Source organism: Papio anubis, chromosome 12 (genome assembly GCF_008728515.1).
Source record: "Papio anubis isolate 15944 chromosome 12, Panubis1.0, whole genome shotgun sequence".
NCBI lineage: Eukaryota > Metazoa > Chordata > Mammalia > Primates > Cercopithecidae > Papio > Papio anubis.
The window spans coordinates 46,379,388-46,402,780 of NC_044987.1; the positions used below are offsets into that span (position 1 = coordinate 46,379,388).

At 38.4% G+C, this 23,393-nt stretch overlaps 1 long non-coding RNA gene across 3 annotated transcripts in view; it reads right to left on the reverse strand.

The window, feature by feature from the left end:
• The window catches only part of LOC110741256, a 76,384-nt gene extending 54,118 nt beyond the window's left edge, over nt 1-22,266 (reverse strand). Inside the window, exon 1 of one of the 3 annotated variants that reach the window (XR_002517155.2) lies at nt 21,538-22,266. This is a non-coding gene — a long non-coding RNA (uncharacterized LOC110741256). The remainder of the gene's footprint in view (nt 1-21,537) is intronic. The other 2 variants (XR_002517154.2, XR_004177424.1) reach the window with 2 other exon arrangements.
• Between the last annotated feature and the right edge of the window lie 1,127 nt (nt 22,267-23,393).

Sequence of the window (23,393 nt, forward strand, 5' to 3'; positions counted from 1 at the left end):
GGCTAACACGGTGAAACCCCATCTTTACTAAAAATACAAAAAATTAGCCGGGGTTGTGGCGGGCGCCTGTAGTCCCAGCTACTCGGGAGGCTGGGGCAGGAGAATGGCGTGAACCTGGGAAGCAGAGCTTGCAGTGAGCCAAGATCATGCCACTGCACTCCAGCCTGGGTGACAGAGCGAGACTCCCCTCTCAAAAAAAAAAAAAAAAAAAAAAAAAAGTCTAATCTTTGTTTCCCTATAAGTAATATGTCATCTTAAGAGGTGACAACGTGCTAGCAGCCCTCCCTCTCTGCGCGCCTCCTAGGCCTCGGCGTCCACTCTGGCGGAGCTTGAGGAGCCCTTCAGCCCCCCACTGCACTATTAGAGCCCCTCTCTAGCCTGGCCCAGGCTGGAGCCGGCTCCTCCTTTCGCCAGGAGGTGTGGGAGGGAGAGGCTGGGCGGAACCCGGGCTGTTCAAGGCCAAGCACTGAGCCCAGAGAGCTGGGCTGGCCTGCCGGCCGGCCCCTGGCCAAGCGGCAGGAGGGAGTTTTAGCACTGGGGCGCCCACCAGCTGCGGAGGTTGCCACGGGTCCCCCAGCCCCGCAACACTGCCTGCCCGCATGCACCGCAATTGAATTCTCACCAGGCCTCAGCCTCCTCCCTGTGGGGCAGGGCTTGGGACCTGCAGTCCACCATGTCAGAGCCCACCCCCACCCCGCCCCTGGTGGGCTCCCAGATGGGCATCGCCCCCTGCTCCGTGGTGCCCAGTCCCATCAACTGCCCAAAGGCTGAGGAGTGCAGGTGCAGCTCCATCCGCGCCCTGGCAGGGGATCCACTAGGCCAAACCAGCTGGGCTCCTGAGTCAGACAGGGACTTGGAGAACTATTTTATCTAGCCTGAGGATTGTATGTGCACCAATCAGCACTCTGTATCTAGCTAATCTGGTGGGAACTTGCAGAACTTTTATGTCTTGCTAGAGGATTGTAAATACACCAATCAGCACTCTGTGTCCAGCTCAAGGTTTGTAAACACACCTATCAGCGCCCTATGTCTAGCTCAAGGTTTGTAAATGCACCAATCAGCACTCTGTCTAGCTAATCTAGTGGGGACTTGGAGAACTTTCATGTCTAGCTAGAGGATTATAAATACTCCAATCAGCACTCTGTGTCTGGCTCAGGGATTGGAAATGCACCAATCAGCACCCTGTCAAAATGGACGAGTCAGCTCTCTGTAAAGCAGCTCAATCAGCTCTCTGTAAAATGAACCAATCAGCAGGATGTGGGTGGGACCAGATAAGGGAGTAAAAGCAGGCTGCACGGGCCAGCCAGAGGCAACAGGCTCTAATTTTTTTCTGCCCAGTGAAAGCTTGGTTCTTTCTATCTTTGCAATAAATCTTGTTGTTGCTCACTCTTTGGATCCACACTGCGTTTGTGAGCTGTGACACAGGCAAAGGTCTGGAATTTCACTACTGAAGCCAGCGAGACCACGAACCCACCAGGAAGAATGAACAACTCCAGACAGGTGGCCTTTAAGAGCTGTAACACTCACCGTGAAGGTCTGCAGCTTCACTTCTGAAGTCAGCGAGACCACAAACCCACCAGCAGGAAGAAATTGTGGACACATCTGAACATATGAAGGAACAAACTCTGGACACACTATCTTTAAGAACTGTAACACTGACCCCGAGGGTCCGCACCTTCATTCTTGAAGTCAGCAAGACCAAGAACCCACCAATTCCGGACACAATTTTCTCTAAATGCTTTCAATACCTTTTTTATATTTGAATTGAGCAGTTTGTCTGTGTCTAGTATTGCTGTCTTTTGAGTTTATTATTTTTAGGATTCACCAAGCATTTTGAATTTATAAATACAAGACTTTTATGAAAGCTTGAAAGCATTCAGCCATATATTTTGATTTTTTTCCTACAGCAATCTCTCCCACCCCACCCCTTTTTTGGAACTTCAAATACACATATATTCAATCTTTGATATCCCATACGTTCCAGAGGCTGGTCATTTCTTAAATCTCTGTTATTTTCACTATCATATCCATTTTGCTTTTGTGTTTATCCAGTGCATTCTTTGTTTTGGATATTGTATTTCCAGTTCTAAAATGGTAATTTAGTTTATTTCTTGTTGAGTTTTACTTATCTTCTAATTCATCTCATGTGTGAGGCTTTTGTATTTTTGATGTTTTTCTTCTTTATTTTTTACAATTTATGAAGGAGCTAAATAGATTCCTTAAAGTTTTTGAAGGACCTATTCCATCTATGTCATCCTAGTGTTGGTATCTTTTCCTTTTATTTTCTTTGAGTTGGGCTACATTTGCCTGGTTCTTTGTATGTCAAGTAATTTTGGGTTGTGTCTTAAACTTTGTTATCTATTACAATCTGCAGGATGTTCTTATTTTTGTATTAGCAATAAATCAAATTCTATATTACTTTTTGTGGATGATGGTTCAAATTTCAGTTCAGTTCTCTAAATTATTGCTGTTCTTGATAATGACTATTATAAATATGCATGATTTGGAGATTATGTTGAGATATATACAGGTAATTCAGAACTGATTTTAGTTTTCTAAACCTTTGCTATGCTAGTTTGAATGTGCCCTCACATGTGTGTTTCAGAGGTTAGGCTCAGTCTTGTGTTAGTGGTTCAAATCTCAGTTCAGTCTTGTAGGCCTGTATTATGTTGGTTTGGGTCTGTCCCATGCATATTTGTTCAGGGTTTATGTTAAGGTTTGCTTATTAACTTTGTTTTCCCATATGTACAAGTCAGACTGATTAGGTTGAAAGTGAACTTTTGCTTCGGACTTATAAATTAGTCATTATAGATGCAGAGTTGTAGCAGACTCAGTGATGAAAGTGGCAAGAGTGGTCAAAGAAAGTTAATAAGGCCTACTTTGAGAAAAGTAAGAAACCTGAGATAAATTAGAGAGGGAATAGAACATAGTAGCTAATAGTATTGACTTTGGAATCAGACTAAACGAGAAGCAAGTTTTAGATCTCCTATCTAGCTCCTTACCTTTAGGTAAATTACTTATCTGTGCCTCAGTTTACTCAACTGCAGCAGGAAAAATGATTCCTCTCTCATAAAATTCTTATAATTCAATATAATTGTGCAAACTGCTTAGCATAAGGCCTAGAATATACTGAGATTTCAATATATAAGAAGAAGATACTTAAGGCATACCTGAAACAACTTGAAATAATGGCATTCTCATGGGTTAAACAAAAACCTTGAGTTAAAAATGAATTGCTATCCTTGTATGTTTCAGTTTTCACGCAAGCAAATTTTAAAAAGAGTAATCTCTATTTATTTCATAGGATTATTTTGGGGATCCAATACAATAACCTATGGAAAAAGGGTTTTTGGTTTTTTTTTTAAACTATAGAGCATAATGCAAAATGCAAAGGAGTAGTTGTAGCTTTGAATCTGATGAGACGTTATATGAAGGTCATGAACAGAAAATAGAAAATATAGTTAATGAAAGCATCCAAGGTAGATTAAAACTAAGAGATGAGGAAAGATGTTATCAAAAGTCTACATGAATTGAAAACATGATCGTAACTCCAGGATTGTCTAGTTTTTTAAGTTAAAAGGTAGTGAGTGGAATGAAGGAGTCACTTATAACAAACTGAACATTTCACGAGAGAAAGGACAGAGAATTTATATTACCCAGAACCCTATAACAGATTTTCTTTTTCAGTCATATAAATCTTTGACTTAGAACCCTTGCTAAGAACTATACTTGATTTTCATATCATGTTTTGCGGTTACTAAAATATTTTCTCATTTAATCCTCACAACAGCCTTGCAAAGTAGTACAGAGGTTACTTGTACAAGCAAATTTAGGTTTGAAGTGTTTAAGTAACACATATAAAATTATCTCATAAGTAAGCTATGGAGCTGAGATTTCAATCTGGGTCTTTTGATTCCAAGAGTAGTGCTTCCTTTTTCTTAGCATGAACTATTGATGTACATATTAGTCAATTAGAAGCACTTAAGGTCCAACTCCCTTGCCTTGGTGAGGTAGCAGAGACAGTAAATGTTCAACTTCTGAGTAATTTATAGGTAACCATGCAGCAACACTAACACATGGTTCCTTCTTATCTGGGCAGATCTGTAAAACCTCTTAGTACTTTACCTGCCCATCATAACCTCCAACAAGAAAAACTGAAGGAAAAAGTAACCAAAGTAATTCTATCGGAAAATTAGCCAGTAAAAGTCTATATAAGGAGAAAAGTGTAAGGTTGTGACTGTTTGAAACATATGTAGACTAGGCTTCCAATGAAAGATGCTCACCTCACCTCTGACCAGCATGGTATTCAGAGAGGTAGACATAAGCGGATGCAAACAAAACATGTGTGTGTCAACACGTGGTTTGTGCTGCCCACCTCTCAGCACTTCTCAACAGGGCCCAAACAGCTGTGTAAAGAATGAATCTGGGAGCTGAGAAAATAAAATATGTGTAGATCCTGTGGAAGGGATTGAATATAGCCCCTCACTAGAGCCCCCATTTTGCTTATTTCAGTCAACATTTTCCCCTACAGCTTGTTCCCACGGCTGCAAAGCCCAGCCTGACCAGTTCTGCACTTCTCATTGAGACAAATTTCACACCTTTTATAAAAAATGTTTTTTGTTTTTCAAACTTTTTTTTATAAAAGTGGATGTGTGTGTGTGTATGTGTGTGTGCATGCATGTGCGTGCACATGGGGGGGATTTATTTTGTCTAGTGAGGAGCACTTGAGTGCTAGTGAAAGGACTACTGAGGTAGTCTTTCCAGGAAAGTCAGGTTAAAATAGAGATAATATGCAAACATCAAGTAGAAAATAACGAACAAGCTAATTTTTGTTAAGAGGTGATTAAGGAACACATTTATTTGTGTAGTTCACAGATCATTAGAGATTTTGGATAAGCACAATTTTAAAAGCATTTATGGCATAAATTAATTTCCCAGATACTAATTAGTAGTTGTTGAGATGTTCATGTACAATGAAGGCCGCTCTCCAACTGTGCAAGAGGCACCTTCGGGCTTTTGATGATATCAAATGAGGCAGGCCTTGGAGCCATTCGCAGAACTTTACTTGGACTCCAGAATTTCAACTTATCTCCTGAAACCCTCCTCCCAAACTCAGCACATACATTTTAAAATCTTATTTTTTCTTCTTTATCCCTTTGTCTCTCAGTGACACAGATTAATGATGCTCCATTGTCTCTTCTCTAGGGAAATTCTTGTCCTTCACTAGTGCTGTGGGTTTCCATGTCATCTCCCTTCACATTATTTCTGGTCTAGTAAGCTGCTGAAATTTCTTTTTCTTTTTGTAAGTAGCCTCTCTGATGTGTTTTTCTTTACTCATCCATGACACTTCTCAAATTCTACTTTAATGGCAAAAACGTCAGGTTATACAAAGATAATTGCATCTTTCAGTCTCTGAATCTTATTCCCTTCCCTTTCTGTGACGAAGTGTTTCAAAGAAAAATAGAACAAAAAAATAGCAAGAAGAAGAAGAAAATAAAAAAAAAATAAAGGGAGGAAAAGATAACACTCAGCCAAGTGAATCTCAGAGAATATAAAACTACTCCAAATGTTCATATTCTCCAAATGTCCCTTAACAGAAAGCAGGAGTAAACTACAGGTGGAGTGACTATACATCCCATGTTGCCCAGGACATTCTGGTTCATACTTTTTGTCTTTATATCCAATCAGTTAGCACTCCTTTTATCCTCCAAGGTATCTAGATGTGTTCACCTATAAACAATGAGTTTTTTTTCATGTCCAGATCAGGTTATACATTCCAAGAAATAGGCACAGATATCTGAAACTTAACACTGTTTCTGGTCTGTGGGTGGACTGGTCTTCAGACAAACATCCAAACTGAGAAAAATTCATCAAGGAAATGTGTAATAAACAGAGAATACACACTTTTCTGTTGGAAGGGATACTAGCAGATGAGTGGTAGGCAAATTAAATTGAGACAAAAATTTGAACCCTTCAGAAATTATAATGATTAAGTATGAAGTATAATCTCTTGAGCACAATAGTAACGATAGCTGATTGTGTTAGTCCATTCTCATGCTGAGTCATGGTGGAAGGGGAAGCAAACATGTCCTTCTTCATATGGCAGCAGGAAGAAGTGTCAAGCAAAGGGGGAAAAGTCTCTTATAAAACCATCAGATCTTGTGAGAACTCACTCACTATCATGGGAACAGTATGAGGGTAACAGCCCTCATGATTAAATTACTTCCCACTTGGTCCCTCTCATGACACATGGGAATTATGGGAACTACAATTCAAGACGAGATTTGGGTGCGGACACAGCCAAACCATATCACGGATATTTTTAAAATATATGTACCAGGCACTATTCTAAATACTTAATATTAACTCATTTAGTCCTCAAAGGAACACCAAAAAGATGATCAGCTGTTTTGTTACTATTTCACAGGCGATGAACACGAGGCTCAGAGCGACTAAGGAGCCAGGAATGATGGAATTTGGATTTGACTTAGTCTGGTTTCAGAGTTGTCATGCTTAATACCTGTAATACGAACCTTAATCGCTATGCTCTACAGCTGTTCCTTGGTGACCAGGGGAAAGATGTTATTAATATGGGTTAAAAAAATAATAAAGTGTAATAAAATGAAAATGTATACTAATAGTAGTGCTTTAATTTGAACCACCCTATATAGAGGTGTGTCTATAAAGCTAAAAGTCAGATTTCTATGTGTCTTACAAATTAGAAACATCCATATTCACCAGTAATTTTACATTACTTTTTATGGTAATGTCACATTACTTTTTATGGTAATGTCATTTCAACACATTTCTGTCTTTGGGAACTCCTACAAAGTTCAGTATTATGAGACAAAAGCTCTTAAAATAGATTTATATCACTGGGTTAAACTATAACACATACTACCTTAATTTAGCATTAGTATAAAATGTTGCAAAATAAGCTTTCCTACCAGGATGCTGAGCTATTGATTACATGTGTGTAGGACCTGTGTTACCCTGGTTGAACAGGTAGTCCGTCATTCCACTGGACTTTGTAGAGAGGTCATTTTCTTGATGAACACTTAGCAAAATCCCAATCGCCAACTTTCAGATAACCAGAGGCCAAATTAGTTACCACTTGGGCACCTTAGTTTTATGCTATTTGCTTACTCCAAAGTCCAAGACCCATCATGACTCCCCATGTTTCATAATTTCGCCAAGCAAATAGGGATTTATTTCTCTTCTTTAGCTTGAATGCCAAAAAACTTCAGTAAGTCATATGGCAGTGACCATTAATTTGTAACTTCAACACCTTCTCAACTCTTCCTTTTATTTGTTATCACTTCTCTTCTGCTGCTTCTTTTTCTATGTCCCCTTTCTCTCTCCTTTCCACCAAATAGTAGCCACAAATAGAGCCTTCTTCGTGTAAAATAATTTGCAATATTTTCCTGTTGCCGAGGGCCCAGTTTCCCTAATAATATTACATGGGCTCACTGGTCTATATAATGAGATCTAGTCTTGTTCTTTTGTTTTCATCCTCTGTACTTTTGAAACCAGTATCATATGCATTGCCACAACCAATCTGACTGAAACCTGCTGATGTGCAGGACAGATAAAAAGATTTCTCTTTACTGGCCAAATGAAGGTTCATTCTTATTATACTCAAAAGTTTCATCCAGTTTATGGTATTCCAATTATCAGTAAGTTAATATGAATGGAGGTTGCTGGAGAAATTTTCCCTAAATTTCTTAGCATCCAAGTCAGATAAATCTCTATCTTCTACTTCATTGCTTTTCCAATATATCATATTAAAAGAGTTTGTTCAGCTATTTCTCAAGTACTTAAAAATTATTTTGCTTTTGCTGATAAGTTTGACAGTTAAAAATGTAATACAGATGGTTTTTTCTTTGATGTGTTACAAAGTAACTTAAATCGTGTAATTTTGCTCCCTCTACCCAAGTTGGTTTTGGTACACTGTAATTAAAGAAGCATAGCTTGATTGATTTGTTCATCCTATGTCACTGAAAAAGAACAACTGAAAAGTCAGGCAATCTGTAATTAAAAAGCAGCCAAATATAGCCTATGTATACTCCTGTGCATTTGATAAACACAGGTCAAAATCCAGACCCGTGTAGACCACTATCTGTCTGAATCCCGACTTTCTGCAACATCTCTGGTCATTTACTTTAATTAGCAAAGCATTATTCTATGTTTGCAACTGCAAAGCAATGCATTACATATTTGGAGATACCCATGAAGTATAAAAGATGGTCCCTGATCAAAGAACACAAGACCAAAATCTATTAACACCTTTATAAGCAACAGGTAGAGACAATAAAAGCACTAGGAATTTACTTTCTAGTAGCAAAATGTACAAAAACCATTAAATAAAGGATCTTTCACTAGGCTTCTGACTAGGATAAAATTACTCCAGTCTAACATCTCTCTTGTGTCCGATGGATAGTAGTACACTTTACTAAAGTAACATAGCACAGTGATTAGGAACATGGACTTTGCAGTGATACAGCCTAGATTAGATTCTCAGCTATGCCTCTTACTGGCTGAGGCAGTCTGAACAAGTTACCTGTGAAATGGAGAATACATTCAAATTCACAGGGTTGTTATGAGCATTAAGTAAGATGATGACAGTAATGAGTTTTACACAGTGTCAGCACATAGTAAGCAGTCAGTAAATGTTAGATATTTTTAAAGTTAACAGAGGATGAGCTGGCAGAACTATTTCAGGATGTCATATGTTGTTTCCACAGTGTAGGATTTGAATTAAAACATAGAAATATGAAGTGATGAATGCCCACCATGGGGTTCAGATACACCCACATCACTGGTGTTTTATTTATCCCAGAAAAGGTTTGTTCAAGATGAATGCTTCTCCTTGATAAAAGCAACAAGACCACCCAGTTTTCTCGAGAGAGCTCAATTACTGTTAGGTATAATTGCCCCTCCAAAAGAGGCAGATCTCACAAAGCCACCTTAATACCAACTGGAGAAAGATTGAACTGATTAGTTAAGAATGATTTCTGTTAAAAAGTAGCTGCTAATTCCTGAGGCTGGTTGTTGCATAAAAATGAATGTAAGTAGGCCAGGCGCCTGTAATCCCAGCACTTTGGGAGGCTGAGGCAGGCGGTTCACGAGGTCAGGAGATCAAGACCATCCTGGCTAACACGGTGAAACTCTGTCTCTACTAAAAATACAAAAAAAATAGCCAAACATGGTGGCGGGTGCCTGCAGTCCCAGCTACTTGGGAGGCTGAGGCAGGAGAATGGCGTGAACCCGGGAGGCAAAGCTTGCAATGAGCCGAGATCGCACCACTGCACTCCGGCCTGGGCAACAGAGTGAGACTCCATCTAAAAAAAAAAAAGTAAGCATTTATTCCTATATTGTTTTATTGGGAAGTGCTGCACATGTATCACAAGGTATTAAGCAACATTCACACATGAAATAGTAACCAAGTATTTATTAAAAACTTACTAAGAGTTAAACTCTGATTGCTTAAGAGCAGGTAATTTTCAGAAAGATCAATTCACAAGAAGACAAGAAACTAATAATTTGGAATCTTGTATGTCAACAAAATCTCCAAATATTGTTATATACATGTGTAATATTTCATGTTGTCATCACTGCCTTTCCCTTAGGTGAATGGCTATCCATCTTGGTAAGATGGAAAATGCAAAGACTTTAGTCAAGAATTAGCTTCAAGGGAACACTGTCTGTGTGACTTTGAGCAAAAAACCCATAGTATGCTTGATTTTTATTTATATAGATCAGTTACATAGATAGCCTATGTATAAAATAAGCAAAATGATGCTTGACTCATTTGATATTTGTGAAGACTGAGTGATAATAATTGACTAGCACCAAACTGATTCTCAGTAAACATTAGTTTAATTTGGTCCAGTAGTTAAATCATTGCTTATGACACTTATACCATACCACTGCGGTATCTCTCTAATCTTTTGCTTAATACTTATGGCTTATGCAGATCTAGAAGGTCAGAAAAACATTCTAGAGCTCTAGATGTTGCCTACCAGAGTAGATTATAGATCACACTTGATGCCTCTTCTGGAAGAACTGAAAATAGAAGAATCTCATTCATTTAAGAAAAATGCATTAGGTATCCACATTGTTCTTTACATAAGGAATACAAATGTACCCTCATGGAGCTCACAGACAAGCACCCAACACTTTAAACAACGTATATGAGCTAACATGGGGAAAATGTAGGGAGCTATGTAAGTATGCAGGAAGCATTCCAAACTCAGTTTTGAGTTCAGGAGTGGTATGATAAGGAAACCATGCTCAAAGAGAATGGCATTAAAAAATAGTAATAACTACCATTTATTGAGTGCTCGCAATGATCACTTGGCTATCATAAGCATTTTATAAAACTTAATTCTGTTATTCTGCACAATGGCCCATTGAAGAGAATTCTTTGATATCCCCATTTTACAGATGAGAAAGCTGAAGCATAAGACTAAGTAATTTGCATAGTGTGATTCACCTAGTAAGTGAGGCACTGAGATCAGACATCTAAATAAAAACTTTTCATTAAAATGGGAGTTCTAGGAAGAAAGAGTGGGTGACAATTTCCAGACAGTGGGAATTTAAAGTACAAAATCCTGGAGACAATGAGTATAAAAAGAAATTTAATGTTGGTGTTATGGCCAGAGCAGAGCATAGGACTGTGGGAAAAAGAAGAGGTAAGATCACAGAAGGAGGCAAAGACTAGAGAGATAGTCAAGAACTGAGTAAACTATGCTGTAAAATTCCTATGCTTCATCCTGAGGGCCATGGAAAACCAATGAACGATTTAAATGCTCTCCAGAACCAACCTGCCACATAGAAGACTCTAGCTCTTATGCAGGAAAGATTGGAGGAATGATCCCTGGAATCAAAGAAAACAATTGGGATTTTGTGGTGGTAATTTTGGGGAGAGATGATGGTATGCTGAGCTCAGATAGTAGCAAAGGACATGAGAAAAATGGATGGGGTAGACTACTGCCTTAGGTACTGGAGTCAACAGCACACAATGATTAATTGAATGGGGAAGGTGAATCAGAAAGTAAAAAAAAAAAAAAAAAAAAAAAATTACTCAGGTTTCTCGACTGAGAAATCAGGTAGATAGAACTTTTATTTGCCAGAAAAAGGAATGTCAGAGAAAGGACAAATTAAAGAGAAATATATTTAGTCATCTAACTACACAATTGTTTGTAGAAAAACCCAAAGTTAGTTTTCAATGTAGTGTTTCAGAGGTGAAATTGTCTGAAGGGTTCAAGCCTTTCTTAAAGACTTTACCATAACAACCCTTTACCATAACTAGCACAATTATTGGTCTTATAGTCAGTTTTCTAATATGCAGAATCTGCTCATTAGCATTCCTTACATAAGGGAAAATGCATTATTCTAGAAAGCTTCCCCTACATTATTATGACTGTATATTGTGTAGATATTTTGAGACTTGTTGAAGAAAAAGTATAGGTTAAAAGCTATATTTGGTGTCCTGGACCTGATTCTAATGCTGAGAAGAAAAGATGTCCTGGATGTCAATTGGTAAAATTGAAGAATCAGACAAAGAAGGAGATTACTATGTGAATCTCCTTCATATTTGTATTAGTTTGCTAGGAGCTGCCATAATAAATACATAGACTGGGTAGCTTTTATTTTCCCACAGTTGTAGAAAATGGAAGTCTAAGATAAAGGTGTTGGCAGAGGTTTTGCTTCCTTCTGAGGCTGTGAGGGAAAGACCAGCTCCAGGTCTGTTTCTTCAGCTTGTAGATGGACATCTTCCTCTATCTTCACATGATCTTCCCTTTGTATATGACTATGACAACATTTTATTTCTGATATGGATAGCAGTCGTACTGAATTAGGGCCGACCCTAAAAACTTTATTTTAACTTAATTAGTTCTGTAAAGACCTTATGTCTAAAACAGGTTACATTATGATGTACTAGGGGTTAGAACTTCAATGGGGGGAAGCGAGGACACACAATTTGGCCCATAATAGAATCCTTGCTACAATGCCCTAAGCCAGGGCTTAATACGGAGGGAGTGAATCAAAGAAAGTAGAGACAGTAGAGAGTGTATTCCAAACGCTTCAGAGATAGTAGCTACAACATCCAAGATCAAGACTGGCAGCAACTACAAGTATAACCAGCATTCAGAGCCTTTGGTGGTGACAGTACCCACAACACAGCCTAGTTCCAGTTGGTGGCAGAGGTGCCCTCGTCCAATAGTTCTTCTGGCTGGTTTCTGTCCCCTGACTTCCCTTGGTTTCTGCTCATTTTCTTGGTGTAGTTCCCCAGCTTTTCTAGGATTCTATAAGACACCCAATGCATTCGTTTCTCCAATTCAATTAGTCAGATTTGGTTTCTCATGTTTCTAACCAAGAACCATGACAACTAAAGAAAACACCTAGGGATGCTTCTACATGTTCGAATGAAGACTTACTATCTCCTATGGCACAGGAGAAAGAGAACAAACTGCATAATGGGCAGATCTAGGTTGAAGTCTTGGCTCCACAATTTTCCAGACACATTGGTAAGTTTCTGAAACTTTCTGAGCATCAGTTTCCTCATAAATAAGTTTGAAATCATAATACCAAACATTTATTGGGCATTTATCAAATTCCAGGCACTGCTCTGGTACTGTATACACATCATGCCATTTGTGTCTCATAGCAACCCTTCACCATAACTAATACTACTGTCAGGTTTATAGATTAAGCAATGATGCTGCATGTCAGTGACTCCTAAATGCATGTTCTAAACTCAGGACCTGTCTATGAGCTCTAAACTGATATATCTGACTACCAGGTTTACATATTTCAAACTATATTTAACAAAGAACTTCTGAGCTCTAAATCCTTCCCTCAACTGAATTTCCCCCCAAATTCTGTTGACTAAATAATGACATCCAAGTTTTTCAATGCTAATCTTTATTATTAGCACTCCCCATTTCTTCATTTCTCCCACTTCCAGTCATAACTTAAGACCTGATTATTTAACCTCTGTATTAGTTTTCTATGGCTAATATAGCAAATCAAAACAAATGATGCAGCTTAAAACAACACCCAATTATGTATTACCTTACAGTTTTGAAGGTCAGAAGTCTGGATATAACACGACTCAGCTAGTTCTCAGCTTAGAGTCTCATAAGACTAAAATGAAGGTGTTGGCAGGAATGTGTTTTCTTCTAGAGGCTTTGGGGATGAATCCTTTTCTAAGTTCATTTAAAGTGTTGGCTGAGTTTAGTTCCTTGTAGTTAGGACTGAGGTCACAGTTTCCTTGTTAATTTTGGTGGCCAGTCTTTGCTCCTGAAGACAGCATTCCTTCTTCATATGCTTTCCAAATGGACCCTCCAATAATCATGACTCCAGTCTCCCTCATTCCTTGAATCTCTCTGATTTCCTTTTCCCTTGCATCTCTTAGCTTTCAGCTGGACAAAGTTCTGTGGACTTGCCTGGATAATTAAGTATACTTTTCCTTAAAGCCAGCTGAGTGATAACCTTAATTGCATCTACAAAATTCATTTTGTCATGCTTTGTGACATTCACAGGTTTTGGGATTGGAGCATGGACTTCTTTTGGAGGACGTTATTCTGCCAACCACCATAAGAAAACACATGCGTACCTCATTAGAGGTAATAGCAATGTTACCTATTAGTTAGGAGGGTAGACTATGGAGCTGGATTCTTTTGGTTCTTCTACCTATTACCTGTCATTTAGGACAAGGTATTTAACAACTCTGTGCTTCAGTTTCTTCACTTGTAAAATGAAGGTAATAATAGTACTTACCATATAAGATTCTTGAGAAAATTAAAAGAGTTACTATATTTAAAGTTTTTAGGCTGGGCGCGGTGGCTCAAGCCTGTAATCCCAGCACTTTGAGAGGCCGAAACAGGCGGATCACGAGGTCAGGAGATCGAGACCATCCTGGCTTACCCGGTGAAACCCCGTCTCTACTAAAAAATACAAAAAACTAGCCGGGCGAGGTGGTGGGCGCCTGTAGTCCCAGCTACCTCGGGAGGCTGAGGCAGGAGAATGGCGTAAACCCGGGAGGCGGAGCTTGCAGTGAGCTGAGATCTGGCCACTGCACTCCAGCCTGGGCGACACAGCGAGACTCCGCCTCAAAAAAAAAAAAAACAAAAAAAAAGTTTTTAGAACAATGCCTGGTATAAATTAAGTGCTGTGTTTAATTATGTTATCATTACAAATCGATATTATGAAGGGGGAGAGTACACTATATGAAACATGTGGGGACCAATTTCTAATGAGATGTCAACAGAAAGATTTCTAAGCTCAGAACTGATGGAAAAAGAAAGGAAAAAGCTAAAACTAGGTTGTTGGGAAGAGGTAGGATAGTGGAGGAAGCACCATGGACATAGAATTCTAGATGGGCAAAGACTCAGGAGTGAGAAAATACTGGTCTATACAAGAAACTACAAGTATGTTATTGTTACTTCAGCCTGATGAAGTGAAAGTAGAGTGAAACAAAAAAAAGAGGATGTGGAGAAATAGGAACACTTTTACACTGTTGGTGGGATTGTAAACTAGTTCAACCATTATGGAAAACAGTATGGCGATTCCTCAAGGATCTAGAACTAGAAGTACCATATGACCCAGCCATCCCATTACTGGGTATATACCCAAAGGATTATAAATCATGCTGCTATAAAGACACATGCACAGGTATGTTCATTGCGGCACTATTCACAATAGCAAAGACTTGGAATCAACCCAATGTCCATCAGTGACAGACTGGATTAAGAAAATGTGGCACGTGGGGGCCGGGCGCGGTGGCTCAAGCCTGTAATCCTAGCACTTTGGGAGGCCGAGACGGGCGGATCACGAGGTCAGGAGATCAAGACCGGCCTGGCTAACACGGTGAAACTCCGTCTCTACTAAAAAAATACAAAAAACTAGCTAGGCAAGGTGGCGGGCGCCTGTAGTCCCAGCTACTTGGGAGGCTGAGGCAGGAGAATGGTGTAGACCCGGGAGGCAGAGCTTGCAGTGAGCTGAGATACCGCCACTGCACTCCAGCCTGGGCGACAAAGCGAGACTCTGTCTCAAAAAAAAAAAAAAAAAAAAAAGTGGCACGTATACACCATGGAATACTATGCAGCCATAAAAAAAATATGAGTTTGTGTCCTTTGTAGGGACATGGATGCAGCTGGAAACCATCATTCTCAGCAAACTATCGCAAGAACAGAAAACCAAACACCACATGTTCTCACTCATAGGTGGGAACTGAACAATGAGATCACTTGGACTCGGGAAGGGGAACATCACACACCAGGGCCTATTATGGGGAGGAGGGAGGGGGGAGGGATTGCATTGGGAGTTATACCTGATGTAAATGATGAGTTGATGGGTGCTGACAAGTTGATGGGTGCAGCACACCAACATAGCACAAGTATACATATGTAACAAATCTGCACGTTATGCACATGTACCCTAGAACTTAAAGTATAATAATAAAAAATAAATAAATAAATAAATAAAGGCTAAAGAAGAAAAAAGATGTCAGTCCCACAAGTCTGTGTGGTCAGAATGAGGAACTTGGCTGTCAGAATAATGGAAGCTGTAGAGAGACAGGACCTGAGCAACATATTTTAGAGGATCACTCTGGTTGCCCCTTGAGAAGGGATTAGAAAGGGGCAAGAATGACAGCAGATAAACTGTTTAGAAGTCCACGGTAATAGTCTAAATGAAAGACTAATTTGGTCTATGGTAACAGTCCATGTGAAAGACTGGTTTGGGGCTGTGGAAATAAAGATAACTAAGCATATTTGTGATATGTTTTGGAAGTTTTGGTACACACACACACCTTCCCTCCCCCACTGTGAGATGTTCTAATGTCTGGAATTTGTGATATGTTATGTTACATGGTAAAAGGGACTTAGCAGTTGGAATTAAGGTTATGGACTTTAAAACACAACGTGTATCCTGAGTTATCTAGGTGGATCCAATCTAGTCAGGAGTTCTTAAAAGGAAAGAACACTCTCTAGATGGAAGTAAAGGAGGATGTCACAGAGCTGTGGTACAAAGAGAAGTCAGAGATTCCAAGTGTGAGAAGGATTTGGCCTGCTGTGCTGCCTCTGAGATACAGGGGCCTGGGTGCTCGGACTCGAGAGGGTCCTGCCAGAGTTAAGGGAGGCCCCCAGTGGACAGCCAATAAGAAAACAGGGGCCCTTCAGTGCCACAACCACAAGGAACTAGATTCTGCCAACAATCTCAATGAGCTCAGAAGCCAATTCTTCCCAAAGCCATCCAATAAGAGCCCAGGTAACAGATACCTTGATTTCTGTCTTGAGAAACCAGGAGCACAGAAACAAGCTGAGCCAGTCTGGACTTCAGAACTACAGAGCTGTGAGAAATAAACTACTGGGATTTTTTTAAGTGACTGACTGATGGTTTTAAGCCACTAAATTGGTGGTAACTTTCAATGCACCAATGGAAAACTATATATTTACATATTAATATCAGTCTTCCTCATAGACTGTAAGTTTCATAAGTACAAGGACAGTGACTGTTTATTTCACCATTCTTTTCCTAGACTTAGCCCAATGCTGGCATTTGATAGATGCTCAACATGAGGCAGTGAACATTTAAATAGCTTATCTAATGTCACACAATTGGTAAGTATTAGAACCAGGCCTTGAGCTCATGTCAGAATACCATATATAACATATAATTCTTTTGAACATTAACACAGCATATTTAATGTCTTTGGCACATGGTAGACATTTAATAGCTATTACATCCTCCAGGTCCCCTTAATTACCCGGACCCTAGCTCAAACTCTCCTTTTTGCACTTCTGGCTAATAGTAATGTCCTAATGAGCCTCACTGAATCTAAGCATTCTCTACTGCAATCCATTTTCTGCCACATTAATATTCTACAAACACATATATTAAGATTATGTCTTTGAAAGCACAGGGCCAACTGTAAAGCTTGTTTATTGTTTATTGTTATTGTCACCATTATTACCATCACTCACATTAAATCTAGACTGCTGAGTGAAGCTTCCAAGGTACCAGTCTCAGGGCTTTCCTGTCCTCTCTGACATTTCTCACCTTTCTCAGCATGGACTCATTGTGTAAGCCAAATGATCTGCTACCTGTTGGGGATACATCCACGACTCACTGTTACCTTTGGTCTTTGCTCATGCTTTTTTGGACTTTCCTATTTAAATATTGCCATGCTCCAGCCTGAAAGTCCACCTTTTTCACAAAGCCTTTCTTAGCAACACTACATCTCATTGATCTCATCTGAATTCCTACAGCACTGAGGCCCTGATCCATGCTCTTTGGCACTTATTTAGTCTATTCCACACCCTAAAATGCATGCCTTTGAAGTGACAGACATGGGGCTAATCATAAACTATGACTTTTGTCCAGTACTATTTTGTACGGCTTTTGGTGGGGTTTTGGGGTGTGGTGTATGTGTCTTGTCTCTCTCCAGCTATGTAATAAATCCTTCAGAAAGCCATTTAAAAAATTAAGCAATTAAGCTCTGGAGTCTAACATGCTGGATTCAAATCCTGTCTGTCACTTATCAGCAATCTGACCTTGGGCAATTTCCTTAATTTCTATAAAACTTAATTTCCAGTCAGGCACTGTAGCTCACACCTGTAGTCCCAGCACTTTGGGAGGCCAAGGCTGGTGGATCACTTGAGCCCAGGAGTTTGAGACCAGCCTGGGCAACATGGCAAAGCCCCATCTCTATCAAAAATATGTGCATACAAAACTTAGCCAGGCAGACTGGCACATGCCTATAGTCCCAGCTACTTGGGAGGCTGAGGTGGGAAGATCACTTGAGCCATGCAGATGGAGGTTACAGTGAGCCGAGATCACACCACTGCACCCCAGCCTGGGCAACAGAGAGAGACTCTGTCTCAAAATTTCATAGATAAGGAAATTAAATTTTATTTAATTAATTCATAAAAATGTAATTTCCTTATCTATAAAATGATGTACAATATCTAATATATTTGATATTGCATATCATTATAATCTATCAATCCTATAATATTAAATGTTATGCTATATCATTTAACAATATAATAAATAGTGTACAATATATAGTATATAATGGTAGATTATAATAGTTTTCTTCATTGGGTTATTGTGAGAAATAAAATAAGGTAATTCATGTAAGGCTTTGAAAATACTCTCCAGCATATAAGTACTCAATAAACATTATCCATTATTAGGCTTTGAGCGGTTTTTTTTTTTTTTTTTTTTTTTTTTTGAGACAATGCCTTGCTCTGTCACCCAGGCTGCAGTGCAGTGGCACAATCGTGGCTCACTACAGCCTTGACCTCTGGAGCTCAAACTATTCTGTCACCTCAGCCTCCCAAGTAGCTGGGACCACAAGTACACAGCACCATATCCAGCTAATTTCTAATTTTTTGTAGAGATGGGGGTTACACTATGTTGCCCAGACTGGTCTCAAACTCCTGAGCTCAAGAGATTCTCTTGCCTCAGCCTCCCAAGTTCTGGTATTACAGGCCTGAGTCACTTCACCTGGCTGATTGTCAGTTTGTATTCCTACCACCATTCTGCGCCTTCCACAATTCTGGGCACAGAGTAGGTATTTAATAAATATTCTTGTCTGAATATTATTGAAAAATAATGATATATTAGATGGCTAATCTGGTAGAGGAAAATCAGAAAATTGATTCAAAGGAGTATTGACTGAACTGAATATTCAATTGACAGAAATCAGGAAATAATCTGGGAAGCAAAGACACCCACAAATTATTCCATTGTATACAGATCAAACATCGTAAGAAACAAGAAAATCACAATCATTAGGTAATTTTATTTTGCTTTACGAAAATATTTGCTTGTTAAATTAATATGTGCTATTAGTAAAGTTGAAATTCCAGAAGTCGGGAGAGATATCACCTCTATCTTTATACCTCACTCTCCACACTGCTGAGAGCCACCTCCTATACAAAGTTTCATGCCTGATCTTCCCTAAATTTATTTGGTTTTTTAAAATCATTTAAACTTTCATTTTGTGTTAGATTCAGAGGCAATATGGTTAAGCCTTGTGTCCCCACCCAAATCTCATATTGAATTGGAATCCCTAGGTGTTGAGGTGAATGGATCCTGGGAGCATTTTCCCTCATGCTGTCCTCATGATAGTGAGTGAGTTCTCACAAGATCTGATGGTTTTATAAGGCAGTTGTCCCTGTTCTTGGTCACTCTCGCTCACCTGCCACCATGTAAGACTTGCCTCTTCCCCTTCTGCCATGATTGTAAGGTTCCTGAGCCCTCTCCAGCCATGGGGAACTGTGAATCAATTAAACCTCTTTTCTTTATAAATTACCCGGTCTCGGGTATGTCTTTCTAGCAGTGAGAAAATGAAGTGATACAACAGGGTACATGTGCAGGTTTGTTTCATGGGTATATTGCATGATGCTAAGGTTTGGAGTACAATTAATCCCATCGCCCAGGTAGTGATCATGGTACCCAATAGTTAATGATCTTCCCTAAATTTTCTGTGTGTAGTTACTTGCCTTTCTAATCCTCCATTTCCTTATCTTAAGAAATACCAACTCCTTTGCAGGAGTGTTCTAAAATTTATAAAGCACACAATCATTTTATCCTAGGTTAATCTGAAAACAGCAGAATTTTGTAGTCATGGAAGCAAAAGAGAGGATATTTGTCAGAATACTTTCAAGGTGAATCAGCGATTAATTCCCTTGAAGTTTTTAAGTCCCAAATGCATCTTTAACTAAAGATTGTTATAGAGTTTGCCTTTTCCTAAATCTATTTAAATGACTGCAATGTTCAAACAGGAAGTTGTGGATAAATTAGCTTTCAAAAATGTTTAAGAGAAAATAATATGTGCATTTATAATCATTCATCACAGAGTCAGCCTACCACATTTAAAGCACATTGTTTGGCAATCAGAAAAGCTGATGAACAAATTGAAAAAAAAAAAAAGTAATTACAGAAAAAGTCAATGAATAAGCAATTACTGAAGAATAAATTACCCAAAAAAAGGCAGACTAGAAAGTACGGCATGGAGTCCATACCTTTGTGCACTGGATGGGCCTCTGCAGTGTCATTGTCCGGCACTTGCCCTCTGAGCAAGAACAACCTAGTTACCTTCCCTGGCATCCTTACTCCCTGGCAATATACAACAGGCAGAAAACACCTCGCCACTGCTTTCCTATCATAATTGCACGTGTTTTATGGCAGGAGGAAAGGATGCAAACCCATTATCTGGAGTACAGATTAGAGATACTCAGACCTCTTAAACATTTTTAACTGCCAAACGTAGTAGAATGGGGATTTAAAAATGAATGTCGAACTTAAAATATCTTGATGGAAATAGATCAGCTATCTAGTAAATATGACAAAGTTCTTAACATTGAAGGAATAAGGCATTCATGATACTCTAAGCAAGAAGGTGAAAATTTTTGAAATTTTAAACATAACTTGCAATAGTTTTAAAAATTATTTGGGGACCTGGTATCAAATCAACAAATATTTCTGTTTTCATAACATTGAAGTCAATGGTTTTTAAATATTTTTAATAAATGTTTTATTTTGGAATAATTTGATTCACAAAATTGTTGCAAAGATAGAGCACAGAGTTTCCATATATCTTTCACCCACTTTCAGCTAACACTAATATTACCATATACATTTGTCAAAACTAAGAAACCTACACTGGTAAATTACTATTAGTTAAACTCCTGGCTGTATTTGAATTTCACCAGTTCTCCACTAATGTTCTTTTTGTGTTCTAAGATCCAATCCAGAATACTACACTGCATTTACAAGCTGTCAGGTTTTAATCTTATCTTTTTCCCTCTAGAAATCTAACTACAACAGACAACTTCCTTTGCTATTTCATAAGGTACAGTTTAGAGCAGCTTCTATAGGTTGCCAGAATTTGTTTGTGAGTAGAGATAAATTCAGTGTGCTGATGAATTTTGTCTGAAGTTCTCCATGTAATTCTTGTCTCCAGGTGAACTGATTATTTTAGTATTGGGAAAACAGGCTAGCAGTGCCAAGAAATATTCTGAGACAGGTCAGTTTATATTATAGTAATATGGATTTGGAGATTTTTTTATTTCTATCATTGTCACTCATTAATATTCTTCCTAAATCAACACCATCAGTGAAATTTAATATATTTTCACTCTAGGGTCTGTAAAAGAAAAGCTGTGACTACATTTTTGTTGTTATTATGGTTAGGCATCATGATATTTCCTTAGAAGGAAATAACATTTTAAACAAATCTGATCAATCATGTTATTCTCAATCAGATTCTTATTGTTCATAGATTACTACTTTAAAACTTTCCAATAAAGAGCTCCTAATGAGAGAGAATCAAACCTAGACCCTTGAGATCCAGGAGATTGTCATAAAAGCTAACCAAAAGCAAAAAAATAAAAAATAATAAAAATAAAACTTTGAAGTCTTCGGCTTCAACTTAAAAATTTGTAAGTTTTCCATTCTACTCCATGATATATTTATATTTGTTTTCATATAGAATTAATGTTTTAAATTACTTACCAACTGGTTAAGACTGATGACGCCTTTCACATTGATGATCCTCACCGGTATGGATGTCCCTGTCTGACAACCAGAGGCCTGTTGATGGAAGTCCACGTTAGGCAAGGTACTCCTTATTGTTACCTCAACTAAACTTTTCAGCCAAATCCCTGTCCACAAATACCATGATATCCACACAGGAAAAAGAAATGTCAGGCTCCAACCACGCCTGAAGTCCTCATTCTTCTATTCTATATATAGTTTATTCTGTCAGCAATATCCTCCCCTCTTCCTTCACTTACCCAGCTACTGAACATGGTGAAGAGGTTAACGACCCAGGCCTTGGAGTCAGGGAGGCTGGTTATCTGGGTGTATTCCAGACCAACACCCACAGCACTTTTTACCAGGTGGTTGTGGTATTTAAAGTTCTAGCACTGTCATTTATTAGCCAAATGACCTTGACAAAAATCTTGCTAAGCCGTAGTTTCCTACTCTGTACAAGTGAGATTTATCATTGAAATTTCAGATTTATTATGAGAACTAAATGATATGATGTATGTAAAGCAGTTAGTGAATTGACTGACTCAGAAAGAGCTCAATCATTTTATTATTATATGTTAAGAACCAGTTCAATGTCACTTCCTGTCTTTTCCAAGGGGAGTTGGTATTTTTCTTCTTTAGATTTCTTTGCATTTTTATTTTTTAAAAAAATATATAAAAAGCAATGTCATGATAAAATCACCATATGCTTTTAAGTAATAAAGATTATAAAACAGCAAGTGCAGCATGTATGTGCATTAACCACATTAACGATGAAATACTTTCTTTTGGCACCTTTATTTTTCAAATTTTTTACAATAAGTATGCATTAATCTTATCTAAAATAAAGCAATGTAATATTGTTCTAACCATCCACATTAAATTCATTTTATCAAACAAAGATATGCACATAGTCCTATTTCCTGTCACTCCTACCACTGAATCCTCATCCCTAGATTTCATTTTCAAAACTTTTCATTGATTCTCCTATTGTATACCTTCGTATTTCTAAACAACATGACTATGTTATCACTCATTTTACCATTTTAAACATCTATTATCTTTCTACTATGGAAGATAAAGACTTCATTTTTGCACTACTACCCAATTTCCCAATATTTTTCATCTTCCCAAAATAGTTATACTATACAATTTTTAATTAAACCATCTTTTTTTATTGTAACAATGTAAATATAATTTATAGCTGAACTATGTAGTTTGACTATTTTGTACACATTTAGTTCCCTGAAGTTAACTGTTTAATGATTTGTTTAAAAATGATGTCCCTATTACTGCTTTTTCTCAAACTCTCCCATAAAAGAGTCAATCACCTCTTGATAGCAAATGCAATCAATAATCTCTCTACTTTTTCTCTACATCCTTGCAAACTCCTTGTCCTCTAGCCTTACTCAGGACTGCTTCCCTCTTTAGGCCTTTGTTATGGACTGAATTGTGTTCACCAAAAATTCATATGTTGAAGCCCTAACCCCAGATTCTTCAATATATGACATTATTTGAAGATAGCATCTTTCAAGAAGTAATTAAATTAAAATGAGACTACAAGACTGGCCTTAGTCCAATCGCACTGGTTTCCTTCCAAGAGGAGATAAACACATACAAGCAGACACCAGGGCCGCTATGCTTAAAGGGACAGCCAAGTGAAGATGCAAGAAGAGGGGCTTCGAGGATGCCAACCCTGCTGGCATCTTGAGGACTTCCCACCTCCAGAACTGTGATAAAAGATATTTCTGTTAAGTTACCCAGTGTGTGTTATTTTGTTACGGCAGCCCTAGCAAACTAACACAGCATCCCTAATAGTCAATGAGGACTCCATTTTC